The following is an 18,624-nucleotide window of genomic DNA, read 5'->3' as shown; positions in this document are numbered from 1 at the left end:
TGCTAGTCCTATTTATCTTTTGAGGGCATGTTTAGTATGAAAGGAACTTATAATGTTCATAGGTAATATATTGCTACAGGTTGGTTCTCCCGAGCCTTACCGGCAACGGGTGCTAGTCCGCCTTATAGGATTTGGGGCGTGACAGTGACAAACTTGGTATTAGAGCATGGTTAATAGTCACAGAGTGTCTGCGAAATCAGTTCGAGTAGAGTCTTGTTTATGGGTATGTAGTGCGCCACACTTATAAGCAGGAGGCTACTAGGCGTTTAGGAATGTCTCTCTTTCTTCATGTTCTAGTTCGTGTAATAGAGTCAGAATGTTCTCTCTTTCATACTCAAATTTGTGCTATGGTGTCACCCATACAAAAGTAACAGTCATCCCAATTTTTTCCTTACTCGGACATTCTCAGACATGTCTCATCATTGGGCCGATTCAAGTATAGAAGTTTAGAGTCTAAATGGTATAGCTCGTTCTGATCGAATCATATAAGATTTTTGCAAGGACTTGAGAAGAGTCCGTTAGTACTTCAAAGTATGTTGGTTCTAGTGTGAACCTTGATTTTGATAAAATCATGCTTTTCAGCCTGCAGTATTAAGCGTATTCAGTTCTTTTCAGAACTTATGTTTCCAGTGTCATGCTTCAGAGGAAATATAATGTAGAAGAATGTTGGAAATGTATTTCCACCCAAATAGTAGTGTGTGTTAAAGTGTTGCTGTCATGACCTATTGGTAATAAAATTAGACTAAGAAGTTGGTGATGTGAAGTCATAAAGTTAGAAGTCAGAGTGAGGATGATTTACCCCTTTATAGTGATAAACTAATTTGGTAGCTAGCAGCATATTTGGACAGTATGGTAGTCCATGAAGGAAGTGTTTGACTCCGATTTTATTTCTATAGAGTAAGATGTGTATTCTTAGTTCATTGAATATTGTGTATTAAATCTCTATCTCATGAAATATTGTCATCAAAGTGTTGTTGAAAAAAATAAAGTCCAGTGAAGCCGTGTGGGGCTCTTTCGATTCACTAGCATAGTTGACTTGTCATTCATCCCACTTTCTTATTCAAAATACAAAATCAAAGTCTAGTGAAGCTGTGTGAGGCCTATTTCAATTCACTAGCAACTTATTGTCCAACTTGTTGTTCTTGTGTAGGTTTAATATATGTATAACTGAATCTGGTTGCATAAGATTGGGCCGGTAAAGAGATGATTCATCCTTGTATGTTATTTTATTAGTAGAAGATAGAGAAGGAGTTATTAGGCGAGGTGAATTGTCCTTACTTGAAGTATGAAAATGGCCAGATTAGCCAGTAGGTTATAAGTATATACTCATGGTTGTTGTAGACTTTGAAGGTAGTGTAAATGTACGCTTAGGTAAGTAATTGTGATGTGAGAAAGCAGTATAAGTAGATACGATTGTACAGGGTTATAATATAAGGATAAGGTTGACCATGTCTATTATGAGGCTTTAACCCCCTTGACCCTCTTTTTATTGATAGTTGTAAACTAGTGCTACTTGTGAGAAGGTATGTTGTAGATTGTTGAGATATTTGGGTAGAATGTCCCAATTTGATGGATTAGTATATTTATATTATGTTGCATTCTTCATTGGAGGTAGATGATTGATACTAAACTATAGGCTTGAATTTAAATGGTGTGGTGGTAAATAGTGCCAAGAGTTTGATGATGCATGTTTTGTGGGATTAAGTTGGTAGGCTTGAGGTGCTGAAATAGTACATACTAATGGATTATGATAAGGGGAAACTGTTAGGTCATGATCGATTATTGTGGTTATGAAGTTCTAGTACACTAGTGTTTCGTGATGTTTATTTATAGTTTCCAAGTGAAAATTTTATGTAAGGTTGGGTTGTAAATCATGCATAGCACTAGATATTAAGTTTGAATAGTTGATGTCCATGAAGGCGGATGTGAAGATTTCTTGGTTAATGAATACTAGTGTTATAGAAGTAATCAAATAGGCTTGAACAGTGCATGCAATAGATTAAGTTTATTTAATTCGTAGTGATGTATGATATTGTATGTGTGATGTAGAAGTATGCCTAAGGTGACATGAGGTTGCAGCATTTTTTCTAAGGCCATTACATATTGTGTGTGGCTAGTAGTACCGTTGAGTTGCTAGATGGGGAAAGACTAGTAGATATTATATGGGTTCTAAATAGTTAGTTTAAAGAGTTTTGATTGATAGTGTTGATCCTTTTATATAATCTTGATTCTCATAGTAATAAGGCATAAGTTGGGAGTCACGATATTAGTACGCTATGTCGAAAGTGGTTTGGTTCATCAAAGGCTTGGTGATATCCATGTTAAGTGTTAGAATCTAAGTTTTATTTTTGAAGGTTGAACCGATAGAAATAAGTGTGCAAACTAATGTATCCCATAAGGTAGTCATTCGGGTTAAGTTCTATGATATGCATGCATTGTCATTTTTTTCAGACCCTAGAGTGTAGTAAGTGTAGTTCGGTTAGAATCTGGTATAGGATCTCCCAAACTCTAGATGATGACGTGAAGCTGAGGGGGGGATGATAGAACGAATGACCTAGTACGGCTCTCAGATTCTAGTAGTGATGCAGTATGATTTAGAACATCAGAAAGTGAGGGTGAATCTCAACCCATTCCTACCTCAGTATTTTTTTTTAGTTATTCGGGTGCTTACTCATGCCTTACGATCCAGTTCTGTGATCATAGTTCATGATTCCTATATATGATAGAGAGTCACGTACTCTTCTAATTTCGAGATAATGAGTTCTAGTTCATTCAAGTAGTCGGAATCACATTCCTTATGTTATGAACTCTAGTTGAGGTCATGCAACTCATGACGCATGTAATCACTCTTTATAGTGTGCTCAGTCCCGTATAAAAATTTTTTCATGCTTCAGGATCTTATGTTTTAACCTTTTAGTGACCCTCCCTATACAATGATAGTGGTGACGATGTAAATGTTCTTGTTGATGGAAGATCATAGTATGCTTGCTTAGATAAGGCCATAAGTATGAAATAAGAGTTGGGGCCAAGTTTCTGATACATGTGATGGTTAGTGGAAAAGTTGGTGTGTGTATATTTTTAGGATAGCGCGTGGGAGTTATATTGATAATAGCTTAGAAACTATGTGAAGTATGTATTTATGGGTGATTGCCTTGGAGTTAACATGTGGTTATAAATTAGGCTTGAATGACGTTTTAGGATTGTAGTGGAAGGTCGCAATATGCATTAGCGACTTTATATTATGAGTTCAAAGTAGTCATTGAAGTGGTAAGGCATGTTATACTTAGGATGTGATCTTTAAGGGAGATATAGAAGATTGCATCATATGGTTTAGAATAATAGCGAGGTCTGGCATGTTGTATTTTTTTTTGTGACTTAGAGTTAGGCTTGATCATGGCGAAGGTATTAAGTTATTTTTGACATTAGTAGAAAGATTTGTCAATGCTTTGATTTGAATGAATATGATATTTATAGGGAATAGTATAGTTAAGGGATATTCGGGAAGTGCACTAAGCCTGAAAGTAAGAAGTTGTATTGCCAAAGGTCTGAAAATTCTATCCTAATTTAGAAGTTATATGCCTATATTCCAGATTGCATAGTAGAGTAAATATTGTGATTTCCTCAGTTGGATGTCTTGTGTAATCCATACCCAAGATTCATGGCTCCCTACTACCGCTAGAATTTATTTTGAGAATTGTGCTGAAGAGATACTCCAGTTAAGCATGAGGGTGTAGTATAATTTAGTCTATATGACCAATAAGTCAGTTTAGCAGTCAGATTCGAATGACTTGTTTTCTCGTCTTTGCACTTATTCATGCTATTATTCCAAGATAGAGTATACTAGTAGTTACGAGTATAGCCCAGTTCATGCATCATGCATTAAATTCAGATTCCAGATGTTCAATTATGATTCAATTCATAGGTGCCCTGTGCATCGCCACAGTTTTCTGAGTATCTTAGTGAATTGAGCATTCATAGAGGGACATAGGGTCCCAAGGGGGAGATACCCCATTTAGCTGCATGCATAGATTTTTATTACAAGCTCCGCACCAGTTATCATTGTGTATTCAGTCATATGTTCATATGTCAGTTCAGTCAGATATGCATGTATTAGAAATGTATGTCTAATAGAAAAAGTTTAGCTTAACAGTGTATTCAGTTCTGCGTTCATGAGAACAACTCAGTAACAAATCCATGCATCAGGTATGCATGTTCATTATGAGAATTCAGCTTATGAGTAGCTTCAGTCGTGTATTCCATGCATCAGATATGCATGTCTGGTATAAGAATTTAGAACATTAGTAGTTCCATCTATATGGTCATATTTTAGATCAGTGTATTCTTTATTAGAGGACATGTCGTGTCCGCGTTATTACATACCCCTAAGCTTCAATATACTCCTACCCATCATTCGAGGACGAATGATCCCAAGGGGGAGATAATGTAATGCCCCGCATTTCAGGCTACAATATAGACCATGATTCCGATGCGTTGATAATTCCGAAGCCATAAATCCTATGCCAATATGGCATGTTAATTATTTGTGTAGTATGTGAATCCATTCAAGCTTGAATTTAGACCATAGAAGTCATTCAACTCAAGGACGAGTTGAAACTATTTCGATCGATTAAGTTTTAGTGTACGTTATAATTTGTGTCATCTTCTATAGACCATAAATCTTTGTATATGTCAAATTAGAGAGCCTACTATGTGTCAACTGATAGGTCTTTGAGTTATCTTTCCAACGATACCAATTTTGCTAAAACCCGACACCTGAGCAAGAAGTTATGGCCTTTCAAAGTAGTAGGCGGCGCCTATGTAAACATAGGCGATAGCATAGGCGGCGCCTATGTAAACATAGGTGATAGCATAGGCAGCGCCTATGTAAAGGTTTCAGGTGGCTTAAAAATTCCGTTTTTGGGAAAAATGGTCATTTTCCACACTTACTTAGCCCTAAACACAGAATTCAGTTCCCAAAGATCCCGAAATACACCTTCATTCATCAAAATTGTGCAAGAACTCTCTCTAGGATTTAAAATAAAAACCCAAGTAGTTCAAGATTCAACCATGGGTTTTCAAAACAAATTGAAGATTTGGAATCTCCGCAACGTAGGCTTCAAGAAGCACCTATCATATTCGCATATAGAGGTACGTAGGGTTATCTCAAAAATCTCATGGGCTTTAAAAATTCATGTTTTCAAAATGGGGGTTTTGAAATTACGAATATGATTATGTTTTAAATGTTTTATGATATTGATTTGGTCTTTAGGCCTAATTCCAATGTGATTTGATATATTATATATGGATATACATGTGTTTCATAATGATGATAAATTGAGACCATGATTTACACGGAACCCCTCTCTTCATATGATATTGTTTTAAGTTTTCACATGATATGAATCATTTGAAATCATCTTGAAATGCATGTCATGAAATGTCTTTAAAATGTCATGATTTGGATATAGTTTTTGACTTTCAAAGAGAGGGTTGTTTTGTTCATGTTGAAATATGTTGCATATGATGATTGAATGAAGAGAATAATATGATACTGATGACTTGCAAGTCGGGTATGACGATACCCTACAGAGTATGACATGTGATTGATTTGAACAAAGTTTGAATGCATTGATTTTCATGAGAAAGGTGGATGCCCAAAGAAGGTGTTTGAGTGTCCGTAGTTGACAATGTAGGTCATATGATATTGTATCCTACATGGAAGGATAATAAAATAATTAGGACATCTCACATGGGGGGATTCTCTGTGGTGTACTCACATGGGGGGTATACCGGCTCCAACTCCTGGTGTCTACTTGGATTGTACGCTTGGCCGCCGAGCACCAGAGGCGGATTACACATAGTCGTGGAATTACATTTGTAGGGTATTCCACCTAGCTTAATCTCATTACATTGGTATTGAAAACTTTTACATTATGCCAATGTGTTTTCAAATAATTTGATATGAAACTGCTTTATAATGGATCTCTCCTATATTGTGTAAAAATATTATATTTCTGTTTTGATTTCTATGCATACCAGTACTTTTGTATTGACCCCCTCCACTCCCAGGTTTAGAGGCACAGTCTAGGGGTCCAGACAACCAGTAGATCCCTTCCGATAGATCACTGAATCAAGTGGTGAGCCTTCTATATTTTGGAAGGCCTGATGTGTGCAGTTTAATTTATGACTTATTAGTTTTGGGTCTACTGGGGGCCTTGTCCCAGTTTTCAGATACACATTTATTTTAGTCATGTAGTAGAGATTTCACAGACGTTATACAGATGTTGATTGAGATTGTGGGAAATTATTCCCCATCATTGTTTTCATATGATTCTTGATCATGTTTCCGTTATATAGTGTATCTTCCGCATTTCTTTTATCATATGAATTATGTGCATGATTACCAGACAGATAGGGGTGCTTCGGGCCTCATGGTTCAGAATACTCGTCACGGCCAGGGCCCCCATATGGGTCGTGACAATGAGTCATAATTTTAGACTCGTATGTTGACCAGTGTATACCATCTTGTCCATACCGAGTTTACGACTCATGAGCCAAACTCGTATCCTCACCATACAATTCTTACGGTGGACTCGTGACGACTAGCGGTCAATTTTCTGCTATGTTAAGTTAAAGGGTCTCTTGGTCTTTTCGCCTCTTCTAACTCCCAACCCACGACCTATAACCCCAGAGAGGTATTATTTTCCTCTATCCTTCAATCAATTATCAACATTTTTTCTCCTCCTATCTTTAAGAACTAAAGATTAGGGTTTCTCTCACCAAGTCATCTCTCAAGCCTCAAAGTTCACAAGTCACACAATTCTAGATATGTGGGGTTTGAACAATGTTAATTCGTCCATCCTTGTACCCAAAGAGCATGGTCTTAAGATTGAATTTACATGTCTTATATCAGGGTTCATCCCTCAAATTCTCGTGTATTGATGTCTACCCTTATTTTGTGATTTGAATGTTAAAGGTGCATAAAAGTTACATCCATTCATGTTTTGAACTTAAGATTGGTATTGTAATTTGAATTTCATTACTTTGATTTGGATTTGATGAAAGATTTCTATATGGGTATTGAGCCTGATAGTTTGTTATAAGTGTTATTAAAGAAAGTAAGAGTTTAAACATTTAAAAAGAAGCATTAAGTTTACAAGAAAGTTTAAGCTTTGAAGTTCCATTCATATGCAATATAGCATGACTCAAGAAAGCCTGATCTTTTGATCTAAAGATAAGACATGAAATACACAAGTGTTCATCTTGTTTATGATTTAAAGTAAAGAAAGCACGACTAGTTTTCGGTATACTAACCCGAGTGCTATTTTAAGGTGGATTTCTTATGTATGGGCATACATATATTCTGGAAATAGTATTTAGCACCGAGAAGGGAATGCGGATGAGCTTATCAAAAATTCCAAGAAACTACGAGCTACTGTAGGTTAAGCTTTTTTCCAATATGGATGAAGTATAGTGATCACTTAAGTTAAGGGTCTCTTTTGATGCCAAGGGTAGAATAGCTCTCCCCAACGTGGGTAAGACATTGTACTCCATGATAGCTCACATGTTTTATGTCCGTTAGAAGAATCTCCTATAAGAAAAAATAAAAGTAAAGATTTCAGAAACTAAGTGTTATGGCTCACTATGTTATTTGATATGTTTCATTATCCATGTTTTATGATTTTGCAGTCTTTAGCTTTACTCAAGTTTGAGGTGAGTCATTTACACTTAGCATGCATCATTTGAAAGTGTACACACATATATATATTCAGTTCTTGTTTATTTATGTATTCACCCCTACATACTCAGTACATTCCAGAAGTACTAACCTATATATATGTCTATATGCTATATTGACTCATAATGTATAGGTTCGGGTGCTCGTTTTCAGCAGCACGGTTGACTACGGGCATTATCACCTGTATTCCGACTTTTGGTGAGTCTTCATAGCCTGAGGATCCAGTTTAGCAGACTCCTGTTCAGTGTTGAAAGTCATTTTAGATCTTTAATTTTCGTTTAAAGTTTAAGTCAGCTGGGGTCTGTCCCAGTTACTCTCTAATTAGCAGTAGAGGCTTGTCAGTCTGTATATATTCTAAGTTCAAGGAATTGGTTTAAGATTTTCGAATTTAAAGACTTAAATTAAGATATGAAATTTTTTACCTTCAGTTTCTACATTTGCTATTTCACTTTTCATGTGAGTTCTAAGTCAAAAAGATATCATGGGTTAGGTTGGGGCTAGTCATAGTCCTAAGCACTTTGTGACATCCAGGGGGTGCTTCCGAGGCACTACAGTATTGCAGAGATTATGCTTCATGACAAGGGGATATCGCGAAGGCTCACTGCCTCCATGATCCAAGACCACCCCATACCCCATCCAAAAATTCTTACTCTCCAAGACACCCTATTCACATGCCTAAACACAATTTAAGTCCAAAATCAATATTTTGAACACGGGAAGGCCAAAAATAAAATACTCAAAATTTTGAGGGTGTTACATTATCCCCTCCTTAGGATCATTCGTCCTCGAAATATGAGCTAAGATACTTTTTGCACGAGAATAGCAATATTACACCAAAATCAAATGATAAACCCGGATAATAACAAGGAAAACAAAATTCATACCTTAAGTTCCTCCGCCAGACATATGGAACAAAAGTGGGTACTTAGCCTTCATATCTTCTTTTGTTTCCCAAGTGGCTTCCTCCACCTTATGGTTCCTCCAAAGGACCTTCACTGAAGCTACATCTTTACTCCTCAATCTAAGAACTTGTCTATCCAAGATCTCCACCAAGACCTCTACATATGGCAGAGAATCTAAAATACCAACACTCTCAATAGGCACCACCAGGGAAGAATTACCCATGCACTTCTTCAACATAGACACATGAAACACAGGGTGAATAGAACCCAAACTTGTAGGAAATTCTAGCTCATAAAGCAACATTCCCTACTCTCTGTAAAATCAAATAGTGGATAACATAATATGGACTGAGTTTCCCCTTCTTTCCAAATTGCATCACTCCCTTCATGGGAGACACCTTCAAGAACATCCAATCACCTACATCGAACTTTAACTCTCTTTGCCTTACGTCCGCATAGGAATTTTGGCAACTTTGGGAAGTCCTAAGCCTATCCCAAATCACCTTCACCTTCTCTCTAGCTTAATGAACAAAATCAGGATCGAACAACCTTGCCTCACTAACTTCAAACCACCCAAAAACAGATCTACACCTTCTACCTTACAACACCTCAAATGGGACCATACCAATGCTAGAGTGATAGTTGTTATTTTATGTGAACTCTACAAGAGGCAAATGGTCAACCCAACTACCACTAAAGTCAATTATGCAAGCTCAATGCATATCCTCCAAGGTGTGGATGGTCTTTTCCGGTTATCCATCTATCTGTTGGTAGAAAGTAGTGATAAGGTTTACCTTATCCGCAAACCTCACTATAACAACTACCAAAAATAAGATGAGAACTAAGTACCATGATCTAAAATGATGGGAACTGGATCACCATGGAATTTTACAATCTCCTGAATAAACAACCTTGGATAGTCCTAGCAAAATAGTTAGTCCTCACCAGCAAGAAGTGAGCAGACTTAGTCATCCTATCCACGATGACCCAAATAGAATCAAATAGGTTTTGAGACCACGGAAGATCGGTAAAACAATCTATATTAATCACTTCCCACTTCCACACAGGCAACTCAATTTCTTGAGACAACTTACCAGGCATCAAGTGTTCCACCTTTACTTGTTGACACACCATGCACTTAGCTAAAAGATTAGCCACATCTCTCTTCATGTTATTCCACTAATAAATCCCCTTAAGGTCATGATAATTCTTCATCAAACCAGGAAGAACCAAATAACGTGATTCATGAGCTTTGGCCAAAATTCTACCTCACAACTCATCCACATCAGGAACACACAACCTCCTTTGGTACCTCAAGATACCATCACCACCAATCTCAAAATCCATCACCTTATGCTTATTAACATAATCCTTGATTTGCATCAAGGTAGGATCCAACACCTATTTCTCCTCACCTCAGTGCCAAGAGATGACTTTGCTACCTCTTGCACAAACACAACACCATCCTCAGAATCTAAGAGACAAACTCTAAAACTAGTTAAACAATGAATATCTTCACCAAGTCCCGCTTATCTTCATCCACATGGGATAAAATCCCCATAGATAACCTACTAAGAGCATCAGCAACCACGGTAGCCTTACCTAGGTGATAGTTAAGACTTATGTCATAGTCCTTGAGCAACTCAAGTTATCTCTTTTGACTGAGATTCAACTCCTTCTACGTGAATACGCATTGTAGGCTCTTATGATATAAATAAATATCAACATGGACCCCATATAGATAATGACAGCAAATCTTCAATACGAGCACCACACCAGCAACTCCAAATCATGAGTCGGATAACTCCTCTCATAAAATTTCAACTGTCTAGAAACATATGCTACCACCTTGCCATGCTGCATTAACACATAACCAAGTCCCTAAGGGGACACATCGCAATAACCATGAAGCCATCAGTACCCTTGGGAAGGGTCAAAATTAGAGCAGAACTCAATTTATCTTTCAGCATCTTAAAACTCCCCTTAAAAGAATCGGACCATAGAAACTTCACCTTCTTCTCGTCATATTAGCCAAATGTAAGGTAATCGATGAGAAGCTTTCCACAAACCTCCTATAATCACCAGCTAAACCCAAGAAACTTCGAATATTGATTGGAGTCGTGGGTCTAGGCCACTTCTTAACCACCGCAACTTTATCTGGATCTACCTGATCCCTTCACTAGAAATAACATGACCCAAAAAAGTAACAATATTCAACCAAAAATTACACTTCAAAAAATTTGCATACAATCGCTGATCTTTTAGGGTCTACAACACGATAGGAGGTAACTGGCATGATCCACCTCACTCTTTGAATATACCAAAATATCATCTATAAACACAATCATGAACAAATCCAAAAATTGATGTAATACACAATTCATGAGATCCATAAATGTCATTGAGGCATTGGTCAACCCAAAGACATGACCAAGAACTCAAAATGTCGACACCGTGTACTAAATGTAGTCTTAGGGATATCCTCCTCCATAATCTTTAAATAATGATAACCGGACTAAAGGTCAATCTTAAAGAAATACTTAGCACCTTGAAGTTTGTCAAACAATTCATCAATCCTAGAAAGAGGGTACTTATTCTTCACTGTCGCCTTATTCAACTGGCGGTAATCAATACACATCCAAAGAAAACCATCCTTCTTACGCACAAAAAAAAATGGGAGCACCCCACGGAGACACACTAGGGCTGATAAAACCCATGTTAAGAATATCTTTCAACTTTTCCTTAAGTTCTTTCAACTCAACCGAAGCTATTCTATAAGGATGAATAGAGATAGGACAAGTGTCCGAAAGAAGATTGATCCAAAACATAATTTTTCTATCAAGAGGGACTCTTGGGAGATCATCTGTGAAAACCTCAGAAAATTCACTAACCATCGGAATGAATTGCAGAGAAGGACCCTCTGAGTTAGAATCTCTAAACCGGACCAAATGATAAAGAAACCTCTTGGAAATTAATTTTTGGGCTCTAAAATATGATATGAACCTTCCCTTAGATGCTAGAGAACTCCCTTCCCACTCAATGACCTTCTTAGTAGGGATTTTAAAAATAACCTTGTTGGTCCAACAGTCTAAAGAGACATAGCACTAATGCAACCAATCCATCCCTAAGATGGCATCAAAATCTAGCATGTCTAATTTAATCAAATCCACCAAAGTTTTCCTACAACAAGCAGATACCACACAACCCCTATAAACCCTCATAGCAACCACCGAGTCACTCACCAGGGTAGAAATAAAAAGAGGTATGAAATTCACTTGGGACCGAAATGAAAATACATAGCCAGAAATAGGGTCACATACGAAAGTGTAGACCCTGGATCAAGTAAATAGTACACGTCATGAGAGAAGAGTTTTAACATATCAATGATATCATTAGGAGATGCCTCGAACTCATGACGAGTAGAAAAAGCGTATAGGCAATTTTGACCAATGTTGATACTAGATGTGGCACCCCTTGGTGCAGGAGCTGATGACATGGCAACCGAATCCTTATTAGCCCACCTAGAGACCTTGCCCCCTGGGAAATCATTCGGCATATGTCCTGGCTGGCCATAATTAAAACACTGGTTCCTTCGCTCATCACAGAAACCACTATGCAACCAACCACAAAGTTTGCAAGGAGAATATGATGGAGCTGACTAGGCCCTATTTACCTGAGATTAAGAACCCTGTGCCCTAGAACCATCACCATTCTAAAACTGATGATCTCCGGACAGCTTCGGATAAGGTGCACTAGCCGTCAAATAGGAAGCAGAGTTTCCCCACTTCTTCTTAGACTACTTTTTGCCACTATTGCTAATCTCTATCCTGATCCAAATACTAAAACTTCTTACTCTGTCTCTTTTCCACCTCTATTTACTTCTTCTTTTTTTCTTTAACCCATTGTATATACACTATCAGTCGAGAAATATCCATATCCTTGTTTAACAAGGTAGCGTTACTCTGTAAAATCATTCCACGAGACAAACTAAAAATGAATTTCCTCACTCTAGCCCTCAAGCTAGAAACTAGCTCAAGAGCATATCGCAACAACTGGTGGAATTTCAAAGCATATTCCTTCACAGTCATCTTGCCTTGCTTCAAATTCACAAACTTTTCAACTTTAGCCTCCCTCGACTCCTAAGGAAAGAAGCGATCCAAAAAGGCACTAGAAAAGTCATCCCATAATGCCACCTCCACATCATCATCCCTAAACTAATCCCACTCTTCATGTCATTGGTACGCCATATCCTTCAGTTGATAAGAAGTGAATTCCACACCCTCTACATCAGTAACATGTATAAACCAAAAGATCTTCTTCATCTCATCTATAAAACCTTAAGGATCCTCCTCAACCTTAGTACCAGTGAAAATTGAAGGGCTCAACCTCATAATTTTTCCAACTCTAGTGGCCTCAGATAAACTTCTAGCAATACTAGCAGAACTCATTTGATATGATTGAGATATCACCAATTAGGTCAACAGATGAATGGATTGGTGAAACTCAGCATTAGTAATATCCCTCTTAGGTGATTGAGTACGAGTGCCACCAGTACGAGAAGGATCAGTGGAGATAGGTGGAACTCCAAGGGGGTAATTAGAAGTAGTGACCCTTGACCGACTCTGCACCCTATAAATAGGATGAGATCCTTCCACATTGTCCTTAGGTAAGATAGATGAGTTTTCATAAGCTTTAGATCATCTAGGAGGCATGATCTGAAAGAGAATAAATGAGAGTTAGAGGAATCTAAGATCTTAGACTCTATAACCTGAAAATAAGACAACAAGGAAGGGAAATATTCCTGAATGCCTCGTAGCCTCTCCCTTATAAGTGGGGTGCACTACACACCCATAAAAGAGACTCAACATGACACAGCTTTGTGGATACCTAATTGATCATGAACCTAGACTCTGATACCAACTTTCTCATGACTCGAACTAGGGCCTATCCATAATAGTCATCTTAAGTACACAGAGGATCAGAGACCACCCCCTTAGCCTAATCTAATAGAACCAAGTACACCTAGCAGCACAAGAATTCCAACACAAAATAATATATGATAAGGAAGCTCAAAGAATCTATGAAAGATCAATATCCAACAACCACCACCAATAATATCCATTTCCACATTAATGTCCAATAAAGTATCTAACCAAAACCAAAGATAGTTTGGTTAGGACATGCCCCCGACCATAGTAAAAATAAATCCAAAAGAAAAAGTAAATACATATGGAAACCCAATGCATGAAATATGGTCTTTCAAAAGATGGAAGCTCACCACTTCAGTCTGATTTATGAGTTCTGCCCTGATCACCAAGACACTGTGCAGAAGGAGTAGAAGTATGGCCAGTTCCTGCATCACATGAGATACAGCATATGAAGATGGTTAGCAGTTGGAGTGCTAGCATATATCTCATGGATAAAGGATAAAATAATTCCATGATCCATAATATCGAAACCATTAAAACCAGTGCACAACATCATAAATAATACATATATATATATATGTATATATATATCACATGTCAGAAAAGGGAACAGGTCTTATCATGAACATTAAAAACCTTATCTTGGACTGTGTATCTTGACCGTCCTAAACTGGCACTGACGAGCTATATGAGTTCAGCTCCCCCTACTGAAAGGGCCCAGTACGTGTTAACCATATGAAAACCTGAGAAAAATCTAAAGCCATCAAAGCAATTAGCCATCCCAAAATATATCAAGTGTGACATGCACTCAGTCATCAAGATCAACCCTCACATCGGCAAATGTGAGTTTCCAGTATCAGTCCCCCCGTGACATCCACCTTCACGAATTTTCTACACAACCCCTTTTAAGCCCATATTAAAATATTTTACACATAACCCAACCATTACATTAAGGAGTCAACCATTAAGGGATCATTGAGTGGTCTCATCATATCGACTACATCTTGCAAGCAACTGTCATCAAGCAATTACCTTAGGAAATCCTTGTATCCCAGACATCATTATTAAAATAAACTTAGGGGATTCCATCATACCTCACAATGTTTTCAAAACCATCCTAAATTATTTTTCCATTTATGCAGTGCATTAGTTTCAAAGAGAATAGCCAAACTAAATGATAATTCAGGTACCAAAACCAACTATGCAAGTGGGTCGGGGTTATTATCAATTTCCATACCAAAACCAATTATTTAGGGAATCCAATGTACCCCTAAATTCATTCACCAATCTCATATACCCAATGAGTGTACAAAACAACAATTCATGCATCAAAAATCAATAGAAACCATGGAAAAACATTTAAAAAATATATATCCAAAACCCTCAACCCATAGTTCAAAACCCAACATCAAAACCATGAATAATAATCCAATTTTTATGCCATTAATAAAATACAAGTATAGCGAAATAGGTACATACCTTAACATACAAGAATTGAAAAGTAATTTGGAGCTTGGTACCCAAAAGATGAACGTACATACTTATGCTTTTTTAGGGTTTTGAGTTTGAGAGTGGAATTGGGAATTTTTAATATCTTAAAATTGAATGGAGTAGGCTAGATAATGCTTAAGGATCGTACATAGGTGAAATGATCCCAATACCCCTCATCCCAAGTAAATAAAACAAAACTACACTAATTTTACTTAGGGGCATGGCACGAACCTTATCGCGGAGGCTAACCTCCGTGCCATGGGCCCTATCACAAAGATTATCCTCTGTGTCATGTACCTTATCGCGAAGATTATCCTCTATGACATGGGGATATTCTGGAGGCTCACTACCTTTGGTCCAAAACTACCCCAAACCCCATTCAAAAAATTTTGAGACTCGCCTGAGACACCCCATTCATATGCCTAAACATAATTTATATCAAAAATTAATGTTTCGAACACGAAAAGGCCAAAAACAAAATGCTCAAAATTTTTTAGATGTTACAATGATGGTACTTGTCACGGCGAACCTTAACAAATAAGTCTATCACACAAACTGATATAAAAGGGAAAATAATAGCAATAACCCAAGTAATCCTTCTAGAATGAAGTCAAACCACATAATATTGTAAAGCAGAAAGACATAACCAACAATACCATAATCCCAAAATTTGGTGTCATAATTTAAGAATATCACTAGTACAACTCGATATAAATACATAAGATATCTAAAACAGGAATACTTTGTCTCTAAATACGAATAAAAATATATTCTAAATAAATAAAGGTAGTAGTCAACTCTAGAAGTAAGAATCCAACCGCTACCTCGAATAACTCTAAAGGTAGCCTGAATCAACCACTATGAAGCGCACTCGAACTAGGATATGCACCAAAAAGGTGTAGTAGGGGTAAGTATGACCCACTTGTACTCAGTAGGTATTATAGGATGACTGAATAAACTAGAAATAAAAGAATAAAATAAATACTAAGGGCATGTCACATGCAATTAAAAAATGTCCCATAATAGTAGCCCACACCATTTTCACTAATAGTTCTATAATATTCATATACATCATAGCAAATACAAGGAAGCAATACAAGTAAACCAATATCACACATTCAAGTACTAGGAAGGGACTACACATAGACAAGTATACATCAAGAGAGATAATACAACATAAATAAAGGCACAATGTAACACAAATGCAATGAAGATGATAATGATGATGTGATGCATGAGGTTGTCGCACAACCTCTGTATGCACCTACAAAGCTAAAGCTTCTTGATGTAGGACCATGGAGGGTTCTTCAACCATATCCAATCCATATCCATGTCTCCTATTTGGCACATCCTTCGATTGAGGGTTTTAAAGATATGACATTTTCTATCAGAAAAAGGCAGTGTTTCAAGTATTTCCAGTATTTTGACGGTGCTACAAATGTTTCATGAATGTATATGATATGAGGATGTAATGTTCACAACCAACTAGAATGAGTATTTTCATGTCCAACCAATTTACCAACCAAGTGAGACAACAATCTACTCAATATTTCCAACCTTCCATGAATTTCAACATAAATTATATGCCAACATTATGAAACATATAAAAAATACACCACTGATACCATATTAGGTTTTTTCATCAATCAATACACAACTAATTTTATGTATAAAAGGCCATCAATATCATATAGGACCCCACACGATCACACATAGTAAATAGTATACCAAGACCATCAAATAACATCATTATATAAGCCGCCGCATGGGCACAACACGATAATAAATCCTTTTTTAACATGACCCGAACTCGGGATTGGCTGCGTCGGGTATCTTAGGTCCAACCAGGATCGATGACCACCTCGAATACCTAAATCATTGCCCTTCTTACACCCCATATGGGATAAATTCTGAACATATAACAAGATAAGAGAATAGCAATTTTAAAATATTATATAAGTCTATAACAAAAACCATCTATTAACAACCAAACATCCAACCAACACCAACACCAATGCTAATGCCAACACCTATACCAACACCGCTCATGCCCACAGTAGTCTGATAAAGCCTCTAATTAAAATAAAAGAATATTCAATCGGGACATGCCCCCAACCATAGCCAAAACCAAGACCAAAGAAATAGTAAATACATAAAGAAACCCATAGCATAAAATAGGCTTTTGTAAAGTATGAAAGCTCACCACTTCAGTTTAACTCAAAAGTTGTCCCTGAATTACCTCGTCACTGAATAGGAGGAGTGGAAGAATGGTCGGGTCCTACATCGCGTGGGGATACAGTGTTAGAAGATGGTTAGTGGAGTGAATGCTATCATGTAACTCAGGGATAAATATAAAGTAATGCCATCAATCCCAAACCAAGTCAAACCAGTGCACATAACCATATGTAAATACATATATACTATGTCGGGATAGGGAATAAGGTTTAGCATGAATTTCAAATCCTTAATCAAAGTTGTGTAGCTTTGCCATAATAAGTCCACCAATGGGCTATATGGGTCTAGTGTACCCCCTATACAGGCCCTAATGCGTATTGGCCACTCGAACTGGAGATATCATAAATGGTTGGGGATTTTTTTGTACCCTTCGCCCTCCATGATACATAAATATATGTATAGACTTAGGGGATTCACTTTTACCCCACAACAAGGTGGTCATCAAGACTAACCTTCATGTCAGCAAACATGAGTGTCCAATATTCGTCTTTCAGACTTACACCTTCATAGCTAGCTTCACAACCCCTATTATGGCCCAAATAAAATATTTAACACATAACCAAACCACCCATACAGGAGCCAATTATTAAGGCATTATTAAGTGGTATCATTATACCAAATATAGCTTGCAAGCAATATTATTAAGCTAAGACTTAGGGGATTCTCGTGTACCCCACAGACTTAATAAATAAATAACTTGGGAGATTCCCATGTACCCCACAAGGTTTTTAAAAATCATTCACTTAAGGGTTTCCCTTGTAGCCCTTAAGATTTTTTTAAAACTATCCTTAACCATTTAACCATTTATACCATGCATTAGTTTAAAGAAACAAGTCAAGCCAAGTGGTAATGCATAAATCAAAGTCAATTATGCAAGTGGGTTGAGTTTATTACCAATTTCCATACCAAAAAAATCAATTTGGGGATTCCCTTTTACCCCTTTTTCCATCCACCATTCCCATGAACCCAATGCATTCATAAACTATCAATTTAAACACAATAGTTTCATAATTATCATGGAAGAAGCATTTAAACAATTTATATTCAAAACCCTCAACCTATAGTTCAAAATCCAACATCAATATTCTATGAATAATACTTTAAATCACGTGTTTTTACAAAATTGACAATGAGGAAAGAGTAACATGCCTTAAACACTAAGAAGTACGGAGAGAAATCACCCTTGGAAGCCTCAATTGATTAATCTCTTGAAAACCATAAGTATTCCTAACCTTGAGGATTTAAGAGTGTTTGAGAGTCTATTTGGTGTGTTTATGAGGGCCAAGGATAACCTAGAGAGGTTATAAGACGTGGGTTTCAAGTTGGGTAA

This window comes from Capsicum annuum, chromosome 7 (genome assembly GCF_002878395.1).
Source record: "Capsicum annuum cultivar UCD-10X-F1 chromosome 7, UCD10Xv1.1, whole genome shotgun sequence".
Lineage (NCBI taxonomy): Eukaryota > Viridiplantae > Streptophyta > Magnoliopsida > Solanales > Solanaceae > Capsicum > Capsicum annuum.
The sequence above is the reverse complement of the archived record's forward strand: the minus strand, read 5'-3'. Positions refer to the sequence as shown.